We start from the raw sequence: 17,740 nt of genomic DNA on the forward strand, positions 1-17,740 counted from the left end.
CTCCTTCTTTGTCTTTACCTTTACTCTGTTACATCCTTCCTTTCCACATTGCCATCGCAACCCTTTCTACCAAAATGATGTAGAAATTAGGTAGAAAAGTTTGAGATTTTCTACCAAAATTAGGTAGAAAAGTTTGAGATTCCCAAGATCTAGCATCTTTAGCTGTTCTGTTTATAATAATGCAATATTTCTGGGGAACCTGGATGGTTCAGTAAGTTAAGCATCTGCCTTCAGCTCAGGTCATGATCTCTGGCTCCTAAGATCAAGATCAGAGTTGGGGTTCCCTGCTCATTAGGGAGTCTGCTTCCCCCTCTCCCTTTGCCTCTCCCCCCCGCTTGTGCTCTCTCCCTCTCTCTCTCAAATAAATAAAATCTTTTATAAAAATAATTCAGTATTTCTGAAGCAGTAGATAATATGCTTTTTCACATTATAACTGCCTTTTATAACTCACATTAATAAAGCTTCCTAGGCTCCATGATATAGGATCGTACTATGGTATAGCTAGATGGTACAGCTTTTTCTTTCTTTCCTTTTTTCTTTTCTTTCTTTCTTTCTTCCTTTCTTTCTTTCTCTCTCTCTCTCTTTTTTTTTTTTAAGTATATCTACCATCATACTACCTCAAGCTTGGCAGCCAGATAAGAAATACTGCTATTAATGATAAATTTCTGGTGCATGCACAATGAAAGAAATTGTAAGACTTTGGACTTCATATTACTGATGTTGATATAACTAAGAAAGTGCATATTATGTGGCCTGGTTCTAAACAACACAAACATTGGAATAGTCGAGAACCATCGCCTTCTACCTCCACAGAAGGCCATCAGTGGTAGCTGACATAATCTCAATGATTCTTGTCCTGGAGCCATCTACACAGGAAACAGGAAAGCACAATCAATGACTATCAAAAACCCAGCTCACTAATGAGTGCTACAAAATATGAAAGGAGATAGGAGTCCTGCGGTTACTGTTATTTGGTACTCTAAATATTTGTTGAATGAATGTAATCTAACAAAAAAAAAGTTAAAAATCCCTTTAATTCCTCTCTGCATGAAGAAAAGCACCACCTTCTTTTTAAAAGGCTGTTTTCCCCCCTTCCCAGACACTGTGCAGATTTTGTTCTCATCGTACACCATACAGCAATACCAGAATTTTGGCCAAGTTTTAAAAATAGAGGCTCCTAGAGATAAATTCTCTTTTCCACCGGAAAATATTATTATTTGTTATATCTTCCCAAAGAACTTTAAGAATCCCCTTAATATTCTTTTTAGGTTTAGATGCTAAAGTAGAAATTGGAATATTTAAAATGAACCAGAATGTACATGCATCTAAACAGATGGATTTAAAACTGGGGTGTCCAGGTTGGCTCTGCTACATGCTGTGAGGGTAGGAGTATTGGGTCTAGGAGAAGCCTGGCTGCTTGTGCTGCTAACTGCCTGTGTGACACTGAACCTCTCATTTCACCTTGGAAGTCTTAGCTGTTGACTGAGGAAGTTGAACTAAATGGTCTTCTAAGTGACTTTCCATCTCTGACCATGTTTGAGTCTACAGTTGAAATGTACAATGGCTTTGTTCACAGGATTAAAAGTGGATTGTATGTGGTTTGACTATCTACCTCAAGGCTGAATCTAAGATAGACCAAACCACCTTTGAATTATAAACCTTGTTCATCAATGGCCCCTTCATAAAATCACTTCCCTTACATAACCTATCTTGGTCCTTTTCTCATGTTATGTTTTGTGCTAAAAAGTGGTGTAGAATTAGAATCCTACCTCCACCACAACCTTACTAGCTGTGTGATTTGGAGTAATTTACTGAACAGTTCTGAGCTCATTGACCTCATCTGCACAATACAACTTACTGCATTTACTTTACAAGAGCTGTTAAGACTTGTAAGTAACGGCACATGAAAAGTGCCAAGCTCAGAACATGACGCGTGGTGGTTCCCTGTACATGTTTCTTTCTTTATTATCTAGGCCTGAGCCCCTTCATCCATATAAATCGACTTTGAACCCTGTGATGCTTGTCTCCATTGGTTAGCAGCAATGGATTACCCCAAATATAGAACGGTGACAAAGCTAATTAAACTCTAGATAATACATTTATTCTGTTAGATGGTATTAATTCATCAACTATTTGCCAAGTCCCAAATTTTATATATATATATGTATATAAAAAATACGTTATATACATGTTTGTAAATATATATTTTATATATATTATGTATACAGTATACATATATATACACATACATGACACAGTTGACCCTTGAACAACACGACTTTGAACACACAGATCTACTTACCTTGGATTTTTAAAACAAATGTAGTACGGTACTATAAATGTATTTTTTCCTTCTTTATGATTTTCTTAATAACATTTTCTTTCTTCCAGCTTACCTTACTGTAAGAATACACTAAGAATATTTTTAATAAATTATGTAACATACAAAATATGTGTTAATTGACTATTCATATTATCAGGCTTAGGGCCAACAGTAGGCTATTAGTATTTGAGTTTTGGAGACGTCAATAGTTACATGAAGATTTTTGACTGAGTTTAAGGTCAGGGCCCTGAACCCCCATGTTGTTCCAAGGTCAACTGTTGTTCAGAGTTCAAAATACTCTATTGCTACAAGCATGTCTTCAAATCTTCATGTTTGAGAAACAGACATAGATACTTCATCTGTAACAGACTGTGTACCACATGGCAACACTATTCTGAAGCACTTTGCATATTTTAACTTATTTAATCCTCACAACAACTTGTACCTCAAACCAGGAAATTGAGGCACAGAGAGGTAGAGTAACTGACTCAAGGCTGAGTATGGAGCCCACATGTAAATGCAGAGAGCCGCTCCAGAGTTCACTTGCTTTGACACTCAGTCACATATGCAAATAGCCATTTAAAAATAAGATTAAGTAGCACCAAGGAGTTTCCTTCAGTGAGACTTTTGAACAGCGTTTCTAGGAGAGGAAGGACAGGCAATTGCTGTCAACCCCACTGCAATGCTTAAATCTTACTGAGATTTGATGCGTGAGGCTTTGATACACACTTCTTGCAATCCATGAGGCAGGGCCAGGCACGGGGAGAATAGGCGGGCGGGCAGGGGTAGAGCCAGAGGACTGGATGCACACCATTTTCTGTCTTCACCCTCAGCCAAGGGCCAAGGAAGTCATTTTTTTTTTAACTTAAATACTTTTCTGCCCTAATAAATACAAAGTATTCTTTAAAAAAAGAGCCTCTGCTACTAAAAGTGGCTTTTGGTTCGGCAGGAAGAACTCAAAAAAAAAAAAAAAAAATCAACAGAAAATTAACCCAGAGTGGGTGTCATAAGATGCTGAGGGGAAGCATGAAGAGAGGGCGGTAAGCATGGGAGCTTTTCCTTTGACTGTCCTGTTAAAATCTGTGAGTGGAAGTTGGGGGTGGATTTCATGAATAAATATGAAATTTTGCCACCAAATTCTTTCCTCCAGAGCTAATATTCTCATGGGATATTAATATTAATACAAGGAAAAAGGCGCTGGGTGAAGAAAACTATTTTTCCCTTCAGGGCAGACTCGTCTCAGGAAGACAGTGAAGTTTGAGTTTCAGAAAGTGCTAGTAGAATACGAGGCATTTTATCATTAACAGACAGGAAAACAGGCTACAACCCATTGGATTCTCTTTGGAAAGTGGAGAAAAGAAGCCTGGTAATATTAGCCTCATCAAGTACCCTTTTCTCTACATAAAACCCGGCTTTTCATGGTGTGTAGGACTTTTGACCTCAGTCATTATTCTGGACTAATTAATGCCATCAAAATAGAAATCTGTGGCATATATGAATAATGTGAGGGCACCATGCTTTAGAGACATAGATAACAGAGTGGGTGTGTGTGGAGGGGTGCATTTCCATTTTATAATTTCATCAGTTCATCATTTTGAATTAATCCTTTTATGATTTCCCTGAATCATTCTTTTGAAGCATTCTAAAGAGCCAGAAAAAAAAAAAAAAAATGAAAGCTTTTCTCAAGCAACTGACTTAATGGATAGCTAAATGTCCAGTTTCAAAACTGTTACTTATAAAAGGCCAAAAAAATGTTAATATGGGGCCATATAACTAACATAATTTTTCCAAGGTGGGAAAGGCAATAAATTACAAAATACTATATAAATGGAATATATGGTCTTTAATAAGAGCGGCTGCTATTTCACTAAGGTGTGCAATATTTTAAGTCTTGGTTTTCTGTTTTGGAAGTGTGTTAATTAGTTCACTTGTTTTATTTAACTTACTTCCATTCTCCGTGTGTTTGTGATTCTTAATTTGCAATGTGTTTTTTATAAACTGCTCTTACATGATGGGAATGCCACAATGTCCCTTAGGTCTTTTTATGCTTCAAAAACAAAAAATAATAAACATTAAAATGTGAAATCCTAGGCATGCTCACAGACACTTGTTACGTCCTTGACTGGATTCTTCGGCTATGTGTGCCCATAATAATGGTTTGCATGTGGGCGGTTATCCGATCACTTATTGTGGAACTGTTTGTTGAGCTGGACTTAAATTTCAATTATCCTGGATGCAAATGAGCACTTTGAAACATAGAAACAGCCCCCCAAATGCAGAATGTCCTTTGGGAGATTTTAAGCCAGGACATATAATCAATTTTAAAATAAACTTACTTTTATACTAAGAGTTGCCATGTATTGGAAAATAAATAACAGAAAGCTGATACCCTCAGGTATATTTTAGGACAGACCTGTAACTCTCCCAGTCATAAGTAAATCTTCAGATGCTGTGAATATTTGGGACTTGAGGAGTTGCTGTTAATTGCATCTTGGAGTTAAATTAGGTTGAATGAGTAATGCTTTCTGGCCTCAACTCTCCCAGTTGGAAATCTTTCTAAAATGTACTAGTAAATTTTTTTTTTCTTTTTAACCAGCAAGAGAGTGAATGAATTTTGTCCGTTTATTTTTTATGATTTAGGCCTAGCATGCCTCAGGGACATAATTCTCATTATCAATCATCATTGTAAAATATGATAAATAGGTAGAAAATGAAGGAGATGAGACCATCTGTATTATTGAACAGAGTAATAGGTAGTCAGTCACCACAGGACTCTATTCCACACCAGCCCTGTGCCAAGTGCTGGAGGGGTATAAAAATATCATAATTCTTTGTTGTAGGGAGTCGTGTTGTGCATTTTAGGATGCTTAGCAGCCTCCCTGGCCTCCTTTTAGAGGGGCAGAAAGAAAAGCCACATTTCCTAAGAGTGTCATAGGAAATCAGAAAATAGAAACAAAGATCAAGGGAAATTTTATGGAAGACGTGGGTTATGAGTAGAATCTTGACCGATGTTTAGTGTTGGCAAGTCAAGTTAAAGAGGTTGATGACTAAAATGTTACTGTCTTTTGCCTGAAGGGAGGTCATTGGTAACCTTGATGAGAAAACCTTTAGTGAGCTACATATAACCATTGGATGAATCATGAAGATGTTTTAAAGATGTTTTAAAGTCCTGTGACTCAAGCCTAAGGCATAGCCTCAGTGTCCGCTGTGTAGATAAGAGGGGAATTTAGGGACTCTCTGTACTTCTCCCTAACATGAGTCACACGTGACCTGTACCATTCAGTGAATTATTTCTCTATCACTTTTTTCTGTTTCTTCTTTCTTTTCTTCCTGTTCCTGTTCAATTTCTACCTCCTGCCTGCCTTTAGGTGTTGTTTTTTGTTTGTTTGTTTTCCCATTCTTCTTCCTCTTCCTCCTCTTCCTTTTTCCCACTTAGGTTCAGGTTATGGATGCCTGTGAGAAGAGAAGCCACAGTCATGACAACTGTTTAAGTGTCCTGTAGCTGCTGAAACAAATCACCACAACCTGGTGACTTAAAACAGTAGAAATGTATTTTCTCACAGGTCTGGAGGCCAGAAGTCCAAAATGATTTTCACTGGGCAGAAATCAAAGTATTGGCAGAGCTGCACTGATTTCAGAGGCTGTAGGGGAGGGTCCATTCCTTGCACCATCCAACTTCTGGTGACTGTGTCCCTCTAGTCTTTGCCTCCCTGGTCACACGGCTTCCTCTTCTCTGTGTGTTGGATCTTTCTCTGCCTCCCTCTCACAAGAATACTCCTGATTGCCTTTAAGGCCTAGCCAGATAATCCAAGATAATCTCCATATCTCAAGAGTCTTAATTTAGTCACATCTCCAGAAAGCTTTTTTCCAAATAAGGCAACATTCCCGATTCTGGGGATCAGGACCTGATATATTTATGGACTATTATTCAACCCACTGCAATCAGAATGATACAGAGTCCTCCTTTTATATGGCAGACAATACTGAGTCCATCCTCAACTCATACAAACCTGTCTGGTGGATCTTACCTGCAAACATTAAATAGGAGTCCTACCTCTTCATGTTTCTTCTGTTCATTGGAACAGTGTTTTGTGTTTGAGCAGTATCTCCCTGCCAAAGACTGGAAAAGAAGAGGCCTCACTTTATCTTTCTAGTTCCCTGAGTATCAATCATCAGGTCCCAGATAACAAAAGTTAAGACCCAGTGTGCTCCAGATAGAGAGCTTCCTACTTTCCTCCTAAGAGTTGGAAGGCTATTCTTAAGGAAAGGCCTTAAGGAAAGGCCGTCCCCTGGGCTTACTTAGTTCTTAATAGAGTTGCCAACATGTCCTTTTCAACCCAAGCTAGAGGACATCTAGAGAAAGTCACAGGATTGATAAGGTGTCCTCCCAGTGCAAGATCCTGCTAAATTCACCTGAGACCCCGAGACTGTGAGAAAAGAGATACTTTGATCATTTCATATCTAGCTTTCTTTAAATAATCCCACTGCCCACAAAGTAAGTGAGGTTGAGGAGGGCGAAGATATAAAGGAACATGAAAATTCATGCCCACTTTCTTTCCTACCCAGTGTCCATGATATTCAGACCATCTTCTCTGGTCTGGGGGAAGAAATCCAAATAAATTGGCAAGCATTAACTTTTATGGGACCTGCAGGCTCTTAAGCCCTTGCACATCCTTGCTTATCCACTCTCCAAATTCTTATTCAATGGATTTTAGAATAATGATCTTACAAGAAGTAAATATTACTCTTTTAAAAGAACATTTTAACATAAATCTAAGACATACTGAAATATTATAGTCCCATATATCCAATAACCATTTGACTTTTTCCAATATTAGCTTACTTGACATTGAATAAGGTACAGTTTCTATACACCTATTTGATTTTCCAGCAATATTTGGTTAGTGAATTTTTATACCCCCTGGGAAAGTATCTCAGGATCTCTGTTGACCAGCAATGGTTTTTCTCAGCTCAGTATTTCTAAACTTTGGCACTATTGACATTTGGACTAGATATTTCTTTGTTGTAGGTGCTATCTTATGCATATTAGAATATTTAACAGCATCCCTGGTCTTTACCCTCTAAATGTCATCCCCTCACTGAGTTGTATCAATCAAAAATGTCTCCAGACATTGCTAAATGTCCCCTGGGGGGCCAAATTACCTCTGGCTGAGAATTACTATTCTAGCTATATTACTTGCTTGGTTAGTAATAATAGCTAGCATTTATTTTTTTTAAAGATTTTATTTATTTGAGAGAGATGGAGAGTATGAGCGAGTGAGGTGGAAAGAGCAGAGTGGGAGGGAGAAGCAGGCTCCCCACTATGCAAGGAGCCCAATTTGGGACTCGATCCCAGGACCCCAGAATCATGACCTGAGCTGAAGGCAGATGCCCAATCCACTGAGCTACCAGGCACCCCAATAGCAAGCATGTATAAAGCACTTACTAAGTGCCAGTCACTGTACTAATCACTTATATTAATGAATTTAAAATCTTACAAAATCTCACATGTAAGTGCTATTATTATTATTATTCCTATTTCTTATAGATAAGGAAACTAAGGCCCAGAAGCATTGAGCAAATATAGTAAGACAGACAACTTTTTAAGAGTAGAGCCAGGATTTAAACCGGCAGTTAGGAGTTAGAATTTATACTCTTAGCCATGGTGATCATTTAAGCTACTGTCCGTTGGTCATTTAAGAATAAGTTGTCACAGACTTGAGAAACATCTTCCTTTGCAACTATTTAAAGGTTATAAATAAGGGGTGCCTGAGTGACTCAGTGGGTTAAGCATCTGCCGTTGGCTCAGGTCATGATCCCAGGGTCCTGGGATCAAGCCCCGCATCAGGCTTCCTGCTCTGCGGAGAGCCTGCATCTCCCTCTGCCTGACACTCTGACTACTTGTCTTCTTTATATTTCTGTCAAATAAATACATAAATAAAATCTTTAAAAAAATATTGAGATCCTACTAGTAGTGGGGCACTCACATTGAAATTTTCATGTAAGTTATTTTCATTGCATCCTCACAGTAGACCAGTGGAGTTGGTATTGTTATATTCATTGTTATATAGAAGAACCTGGCTCCAAACAGCTAACTTTACCCAGGGTAAGAGCCAATACAATAACTGTCAGAAACAGAATTTGACCTGGTGTTTTCTGACTTCTAAGTCCATCTTTTATGTTTTACTCTTATACCTTCCTTGGATTTAAAGAGATGGAAGGAAGGGCATTTTTAGATTCTCCATATGTATCTTCTGGTCTGAACAAATTCCAAATTACTTGGAGCTGACAGTTGGATATTTTGAGCTCTTACCCTTCCCCAAAGTCTAGGTAGGTGGGCACAGGCATCCATAGAACTGATTTAAATCCTGTCCGGGCCACTTCACTGCTCTCTAACCCTGGGCAAATCACAAAACAACTGGGATCTTCAGCTTCCTTATTTGTAAACATGGGGTTAATAAGAATAATACTCACTCTGCAGGGTAAATATTAGAAATAGTGTAAGGAAATACAATGATCAATTGGTACAACTTTGTTCATTAAAATTGCAAGCTATGCATTTTGCCACTTTTCTTTTTGGTATCTTCCTTTCAAAGCACTGGCAATGTTTCTACCCCCAGTTCCCCTATCCCCCTTTAAGGGTATCTGAAAACATGCAATTTAGAAATTCATTAAAATTCATTCTTGATTAAAATCAAGACATCTGGGGAGTAGACAGAAGTCTGTGTTAGCTAAACACTCTTCTGAAGACTGGATTGGGCACCTGAAGGGGAGAGGTGAAGACAAGGAGACAATGACTTCACAAGATTTTTTTCAAACAGACCATGTGATAAAGATTATTGTGAAAGATTGCATACCCTGATCAGTATCCACAGAAAGCAATAATGAATGTTAAAAGAGTAATGACAATTTTCTTTTACCTAAAGATCTGAATTGCGAGTTAGATAGGTGGGACTTAACCTAAAACTTAAGTTTTTAACTGTGAATATGAGTGTACACACACGTGTAATTGGTGTGCAGGGTGTAAAGTAAGTATGAGAAATACTGAGGAATGAAATTTCTCTAGGACAATATTCTAAACATTACAATTCAAATATGTGGGACAATATTAAAGTTCTTGGTGCTTCCAAGTTAAGGAAAACAAAAAGCCCCTAAAGTTCATAGGAATATGTATCATGTGTACTCAGCTTAATGAACTGAGACCCTGCAAGGTGACCAGTTACTCAAGGGAGATGTCATTAAAAAAAAAAAGTTGGTGGGAAGGAAGGTGTTCATATCTCGTTGCCTTACTAAGAATGTGGGTCACAGTTTAAAGAGATTCCAAAGGTAATGTGATAATATGGCATGTCTACCCAAGGGCAACAAGTGGAAATGTTCTGAATCAAAAATAACTCAACATTCGAGAATTCTGAGAGGACATTCAGTACATCTCCATCCCAGAGAATATTGGGAAGAAGGGGGTACATTATCTGTTTCAAGACTTCAAAAGATTAAACTTAGATTAAACATGTTGTTGAAAATGCTGAATCTCATTACAAATTGAATTTCACTGGAAAAAAGACTGTAGGGAAAGATGACATTTGTCTCTTTGGCAGAAATCAGTTAAGTTCAATTGAACATGATTTTAAGAAGATATTTTTCCAGACTCTGTATAGACCAGGGCTGTAAAATTCAAGTTACTTGTAGGTAATCATGTTATTACATTCTGGTTATCAAAACTAGTCATGGTAAAATTCAAAAACAGTATATTGGATATTTTCCAATTCAACAAATTAATCATTATAATAGCAAAGTCTATGCATATCTGATTTTTTTTTTTGAAAGAGAGAGAGAGGTGTCAGGGAGCAGAGAGAGAGAGAGACTCTTAAGCAGACTCCATGCTCAGTGCAGAACCCAACATGTCACTCCAGCTCATGACACTGAAATCACGACTTGAGCTGAAATCAAGAGTCAGACACTTAACCAACTGAGCCACCCAGGTGCCCTGAGCTGAATTATTCTTAAGCTTCTCTTTTGCTTTCACTCAATAATGGGTATAATCATGTTTTACCCCAAGAAAGTAACTCGGAAACTCCCTTGTCTTATGGCAGAATTTGATGTGAACTTTCATTTGTGTAATCAAGAAATTAAGATAAAATGACAAAATTATTCCAGTTATTATTCCTTGAAAATCACATAAGTTCATTCTGTAAGATGGTATGGGAAGCTAGGAATAAAAGAACTTTTTTCTTTCTTTTTTTTTTTTTTTTTTCAGAAAACAACCCATAGCTTCACCTGTGTCAGAAGAAACTTTATAAAGAAAACTTTATAAAGAAGAAAAAAGGGCTGAAAATCAGATTAAGAACAGAAATATTGTTAACCTGGGTAGGAAGATATAAAATAGAAAGGCAATAATGAGCTCATAATTTTTGGAGGTGCTTGATTTGGACAAGGTAGGGGTTCAAATATAGAACCTGAGTTTTCTTTCTGGCAGTGATATGCAAGTCATGCAGGCCATCCTTCTAAAACAGAGCCACATTATGGTTTGCAACCTGTGGGTGAAGAGAGTGGATAACCTCCTTTAGCCTTTTAGAAGAGCCAAGACAAGCCATGCAAGGGAGAGACAAGTCTCCAGGAAAAGGAGTTACAAGAAGATACCTCCCACTGACTGTCACTTTGGGTCACTGGAAATACACATACGTGCCCAGGACATGCGTAGATGCTTTGGGGGAAGTTGGAGATATTAACCCTGCAAGCTGCTGAGTGGAGAACAATTCAAAGGCAAGGGACAGTGAAATAACCAGAAGCCAATCAGAATGAAGAAGATGTTTGAAGAGAGAGGGGGTTGCCTATAAAGACTAAGGTCTCGAGGTCTCTCTCCTCTCTCCACTGTCTGTTCTAGCTGACTCTGCCAATCTCGGCAGGTATTTACAGCTCCAAGAGGACAAGAGGGGTCAGGTGAGTCCTGAATCAATTAAACTATGTACTTGTATACATTTTGTCCCTTTGCAGTTGCTTCCTGAGACAGATTAAATTTTAATCACAAGGACCAGCATTCCCGATATATTCTGTTTGTTTATTCTGCACCTGCTTAAGGAGTCTGTCATTGACGTGTGAGTTCACAAATGCACATTCAAGAAATGAGTAGAATATGTGGCTGTCACTGCTTCCTCTCATTCTCTCTGTATGAAGAGAGGCTAGGATGACACTCGGGCCTCCATTTGTAAAACAGAGCTGGTGTTCTCTGCAGCCTCTTTGGCAAGGACACTGTAATACTAAATGAGACACTGCTTTTGGAGGTCTCCTTTAGAAAAAAGGCACATTATGGTTCTAAGGTGACAAGTTTTGAGTATATTGCTACAGAATTCTTCCTTAGGAACTGTTTTTTGTGGGTATCAGAAAATAGAAATATTAGTCTGGAGAAGAAATTCCAACTTCTGAAGGCAAATGTCATAGTTGTGAGCTTTTTTAATGCCTGGAGATGCTCCTGAAGTGATTCCTTTGGTTGGTGATAAGGCAAACTAACCACTGCAGGAGAACAAAGTACAGAATGTTTGGTAATGATCAGCTCTTGCTCTCTCTTTCCTTGCCTCCTATGCAGAGATTTCGAAGCCATTTTATACATTATCATTTTTTTTTTAAAGGCTGGGAGTGGGAGAGGTGGAGAAAAACATCAAATGCCATTTTTTTGGCCCATCCTCATTAATCTGGTGCTTAATCTGTGAGTTTCAATTGAGGTAGATGACCATCAATGCTACTCCGTCCAATAAAAATACAGTATAATATATTTGTAGTTCACAATGAGGACTGAGACCGTAAAATTCAATGCTTTCCTCTTAGTTGTTTTAAAATAAAGATAAAAGGGTATTCATGGATAGTTTCAAAATAGAATAGCATTGTCTGAGCTCACAAATCAAAGGAGTTTGTATTACCCTCTGCCTCACAATGAAATTCATCCCTAATATATTTATATTTATATTTATATATTTATATAAAAAGGAATGTAGCTCACTTAAAATTACTTTAGAAGAGGAGATTTTGAGTTCTTCAACAATTATCAGGTGGTGTGGGACGAGGTAAAGGAGATTAGTTGTTCTCAGGATTGTCATTTTGTTCCTTAATCTTAGATGATCATGGAGAGAAAAGTTTAAAAGATGGTTATAGTAGCAGTCCTACTGACTTTAGGGTACAAGCCTAATGTTTGTCTTGTATTCACTATGGGAACTTGACACTTCCCAGATGTTACTTCCTGGAAACTCTGGCAGAGGTGACCTATTAACTTTATCACCCAGAGAGGGGAGACAAAGGAATAGGATATGGGTGAAATCTTTTGATTAGATGTAGGTCATCGTTAAGATTCTAACTTTTATTTGGAGTGGGATAATTCACAGGTGTTCGATAAATTATTGATAACCTGTCTTTATTACAATGAAACTCCCCTTGTCTTCTTTGCTATCAACCATCAGTGAAGAGCCAAGGGGCTCCACCAGAGAATACTTCTTAAATGTCGTCTACATGGACTTTGTCTTTTTTTTTAAAGCTTTTCATTGCACCTTGGCATTGTGTGTTAATCTGTAACTACCTTGATTCATTTCAGAAGTAGCCAGGACATAAATCCTAGATAGTAAATATTTTTTGTAATTTAGTAAATATGTGTGTGTGTTTCTTTATGTATACACATGTATATATCTATATGTATATATCTATATATGTGTGTTCATACATACATATGAACGAATACATTTATAGGTGGCTTTCTACTAATGATGATGTTAGTTTTTCTTACATGCACCCACACATATATACGCACACATACTATTGCATATTTGTATAAAGCTTTTTATTTTCCGAAATACTTCTTATAGATGATCCTATTCTGAGCTTCATAATCACCCTGCACAAAGGTTAAATGACCTGCCCAAATTCACACTTCCTAAGTGGGAAAGCCAAGCCTAGCAATGAAGTTTCCTGATTCCTAGCCAAGAGTTCTTTCCACTTACAGCAGCTGTCACTGGTTACTTGGAAGACGAGGGGAAGAAACTGATTTGGCTTTTTTGAAGTTGAGAATTTCTGAAAGTGACTGAAGTATCAGTAGTGCAGTTGTTTTCCAAATCAGTTGATCCAAGACAATCCTATGTGTGATTGGGTTAGGTTGTGTAGGTGACCATATGTGATAACTGTAATATGTTCTGTCTATATTATGCTACATTCCACCATCACCTGATGCTCTAATTATTTTCTTACCTATCTTTTTTATGACTTAACTTTTTGACAACTAAGCCATTGCATAGCTATTCATTATACTAGTAATAAAAATACTGATGCAAATACCCTATGCTGAAGGTATGCAAAACTAGAATCTTGAATCATATTTTACCTCATTTGCCACAAGAGTGGCAAAACAATATAATAGAATTCTATTTCCGATGCTGACTGGTCATTAGTTTAAAGAAAAAATGTCTTAAAGGAAATTAGTGGTTATGGTATACAAAATGACACTATTATTTCATGGTTAAAACTTACTGAACCATTTTTTTAAACATTCTCTTTTGAGACCCCCAGTTTTTAATCTAATTTGTGGTTAAGTCTAATTGAAAGGTCTTTAGTTTATTCAAATAATATTGACTGGCAGAAGATGGTAAAAGAAATTTAAAAAATTACTTCATGGCAAACAACAGCATAATCATAATCAAAACCAACTAAATTGACAATTAAGCATTCTCCATAAAACTCAAAATACTATTATTAAATAAGGAGTGATAGAAAGCCCTTGGTAATAACCTTGGCGTGGTAATGACTATTCAGAGTTCAGCCTGACACATCAGACCTTTGTCTTTAAAAATCTATTTGTCCCATAAGGTCCTAGAGGCAATTTTCACAATTGAAATCACTTTTTTCTTGAAAAATAAGGTCAAATCCTGCAATACATGGGATAGACATTGAGATGCTATAATAACAACGATTAAAAAAAAGAACAACAAACAAATGTAGTGGCTTACATAGATAGAAATGCATTTCTCACATTACAGTCCCGCTGGTCCAGGTGGTGAAGTAGACTGACTCCTCTAGGTCATTAAAGGACGCAAGTGACTTCCTTTATGCTGCATTACCATTCCCTGATGTCATGTTCTTCAGGGTTACAGAACCTTGGTCTCTACCACATCTGTCCTATGGCCCACAGAAGAAGGGACAGGGGAGAGTACAGGACAAATGTTTAAGGAGATGATCCAGAAATTAAAGATATCGATTTCACTCCTCTTCTATTGCCCGGAAGTTTTACACGAACTTATCTAGCTTCTAGAGATGCTGGGAAATGTAGTCCATAGTTGGGAGGTCATGTTTCTAAAAAATGGGGTGGAGGAAGGTCAGAGGTTGGAGAGGTTAGTTACTCTATTAGAAGAAAGTTGAGGTGTATTGAGGATCATCTAGCATTATCTGTCACAGCTACAATGCACAAAGTGAAATGTATTTATCCAAGCAGGAACAGAATCCAAATAAATCATCAAAGGCATTCAAACAAATAAAAAATGAAGTAATAATGCTGGTTGTACTTGGGTTATTTAAAAATAATTGTTTTCTCAGTATCCTTTCTATAGAACAAAAGTTATGCAGGTCATCTATACTCTGCACAAAGATTTAGCTATTTTGTTTTGTTTTTTAATGGGACGATATGAAGGTATTTTCTAATTTTTATACAACACAAATAGGCGTGACTTTTCTTGACATTGAAAAATAAACTTTTCTATGCAAGTTAACTTTTCAAACAATGGTATCTTACAATTTTAAATTCTAATGTGAAACAGACTCAGTGTTCTCTTTTGTGAGTATGTGAGCGTGTATGTAATATTTAGTAAACTGAGGTCATTTTCTACCTCTGTAAACAAGATGTACTGACCACAGTTGAGCTAATTTATATTTTTATTCAATGCACATTTATTTAACCCTAATTATGTGCCATCTCAGGCACTACATAGGGTTTCCAATTCAATCCTCCCAACTAGCCAGTGAGATAGGATAAATTTTCCCTATTTCACATGTGAAGGAGGTTAGGTAACATGCTCAAGGTCACACAACAAAGCCTAGTTTTAAACCCTAGTCTCTGCTGTTTATTCTATTTCTGACAGTTTTCTTCATTCAACAAATATTTATCAAGCAACTTCTCTGTACAGGCAGTAAGCTACATGGTTTCATATGGTTTACTCCTGCTTAACCTTGATGATCCCATGAAGTAGATAATATTTTTCCATTTTGTAGATGATGCAGCTATGGCTCAGCAAAGTGAATTACCTTACCTGAATTGCAGAACAATGAGTACACCAGACAGGATTTAAATCTACAGTAGTGGCCTTTTTACTCAGACTTTGCCTTTCTTCCTATTTTATGACATCACGGCTCCCACTGGGCTCCCAATTTAGAGACAATGCAGACTTGGTTTACCTCCCACTCTGTATTTCCCATCCACTGACTCAGCATATCCTGTTGTGGATACATCTCCAATACACCCTCCAGCCTACCTGGGACTTTATCATTTTGGGCTTGGAACTCTTTCCTAACCTTTAAATTAAATTAAAATTTTTTAAGAGGGATATAAAGAGAGGAGCAGAGGAAGAGGGAAAGAGGGGATCTTAAGCAGGCTGCATACCCAGTGTGGAGCCCGTAGCGGGACTTAATCTCACAGTCCTAAGATCATGACCTGAGCCAAAATCAAGAGTCGGTCACTTAACACACTGAGCCACCCGGCACCCCTCCTAACCACCCTTCCTACTATCTCTCTACAAGCTATCCTTACATATACTGGTCTCCACATTGTCATGGCATGGTCCCTCCCAAATAAATAAAGGCATCAAATCACAATTCTTCGATTCTTAAAATGTTCCATTTGTTCTTTAATCTCCATAGAATAATATCTCAGTTCATTACTTTGGCATACAAAGCTCTTTTCAGTTCAGCTGTGGCCTCATCTCTCATCAGTCAGTTCCCACCCTCCTCAATTCTATCCATACTTAATGCTTTGCTAATCTTCAAACCCATCTGCTTTTTCATGCCTCTGTACTTTAGTACATGATGTTCTTATGACCTAGAATAGCCTCTCCCACTTTCCTTTGCCTGTAAAACTTTTGCACTTTAAGGATCCTATTATAATATAAAATTATAGTTACTTCCCCAAATGAAGTTGGTCACACCTCTTTGCTCTCATAGTACTCTGGTGTATCTTCAGTGGTACTCTAATTATGTGTAAACATGCCTGGCTAATCCAGACTATTTTCTCCTTGACAGCCAGGACCACCTGGACATTGCACAATGTCTGGCACATAATAGCCATTCAGCAAATGTTTAATTGGGAACAGTGGGTGAAAGACTCAGTTGCTACGCAGAGCACAAAGGCAGTTATGACACAGTGGCCATGTAACAATAAAACAATCAAGTGTTTATTGAACACTTACTCTAGAAAAGCTCTGTAGCTTGGTACTCTAATGGAATCAAGAAAGAAAAAAATAATCCTTGTCCTTCACTCTTTACCCTACTGTAAAATTTAATTACATATCTAAGATTGATGTTTTAGAAATTAGAGCATTCCTGTCCCCTCTTAATTGTACTATGCTGTTTCCATCAGACCGTAAAGTCCTTGAAGATGGCTTCTGTTTTCATCACTGTATTCCTCGCTCCTATCATTGTTCACATGGTAGGTGTTCAAAAAAATCTTTGTTGAAAGAAGAATTAATAGTTTTCAAAAATAAATAGCATGACAATATCTAGATACAAAGGAAATATCATACTCTCGATAGGTGCTTTTGAAGATGAGATGGAACTACAGGCACTGAAGAAAGACTTGGGTCAATCTGAGACAGAGGGAGTTTTTGAGGGAAAACGATTCCAAGGGTCAGGTGGAAGGATAACTCTTAAAATCATTAAAAACATAAAATTCACAGACATTCAAAAGACGACCATGATTTTTATATTTTAAGAGTTTAGAAATTTCTGAAATTCAGTAGTTGTCACTTTTGCAAAGGAGTACCATGTAATGCAGAGATTCCTACATTGAAGTTGTCCATCTTCTTCCAACAGCGGGTGACTTTTTTTTTTTTTTTAATGAAGACTTTCCCTATTTGCTGTTGCATGATCCTCCTTACAGTGGTCCCTGTTTCCGTTCTTACTGGAGGCCCCCAGAGAATTGCTTACTACATTAGAAACGATCTCTCTGATCAATATAAATTTTTGTTTCCTACAAATGAGAAAGTGGAATCTCAGGTGGTGTAAGTTGCCCAACTAGTTGGTAGTAGAAATGGTACTAGACAATAGGCCTGTCAAAGGTGAGTGGTATTTTTCCCTGCTGTGTGACATTCAGGCCAATCCTGGTTTCAGGTGGGTGAAGCCAGTGCACGGAGTGGTAGGAATCACTTCATCCATCTCTGACAACCTTCTTGATGAATCTCGTAG

The 17,740-nt window shown here is 37.6% G+C and overlaps 1 long non-coding RNA gene across 2 annotated transcripts in view; it reads right to left on the bottom strand.

Moving 5' to 3' along the window:
* The window catches only part of LOC125103735 (uncharacterized), a 47,812-nt gene extending 32,002 nt beyond the window's left edge, over positions 1-15,810 (bottom strand). Inside the window, exons 1-3 of one of the 2 annotated variants that reach the window (XR_007128482.1) lie at positions 14,302-15,810; positions 3,053-5,776; positions 806-866 (exon numbers count right to left, since the gene is read on the bottom strand). This is a non-coding gene — a long non-coding RNA (uncharacterized LOC125103735). The remainder of the gene's footprint in view (positions 1-805; positions 867-3,052; positions 5,777-14,301) is intronic. The other variant, XR_007128483.1, reaches the window with a different exon arrangement.
* Positions 15,811-17,740: the final 1,930 nt, after the last annotated feature.

This window comes from Lutra lutra, chromosome 7, assembly GCF_902655055.1.
Source record: "Lutra lutra chromosome 7, mLutLut1.2, whole genome shotgun sequence".
Taxonomy (NCBI): Eukaryota; Metazoa; Chordata; class Mammalia; order Carnivora; family Mustelidae; genus Lutra; species Lutra lutra.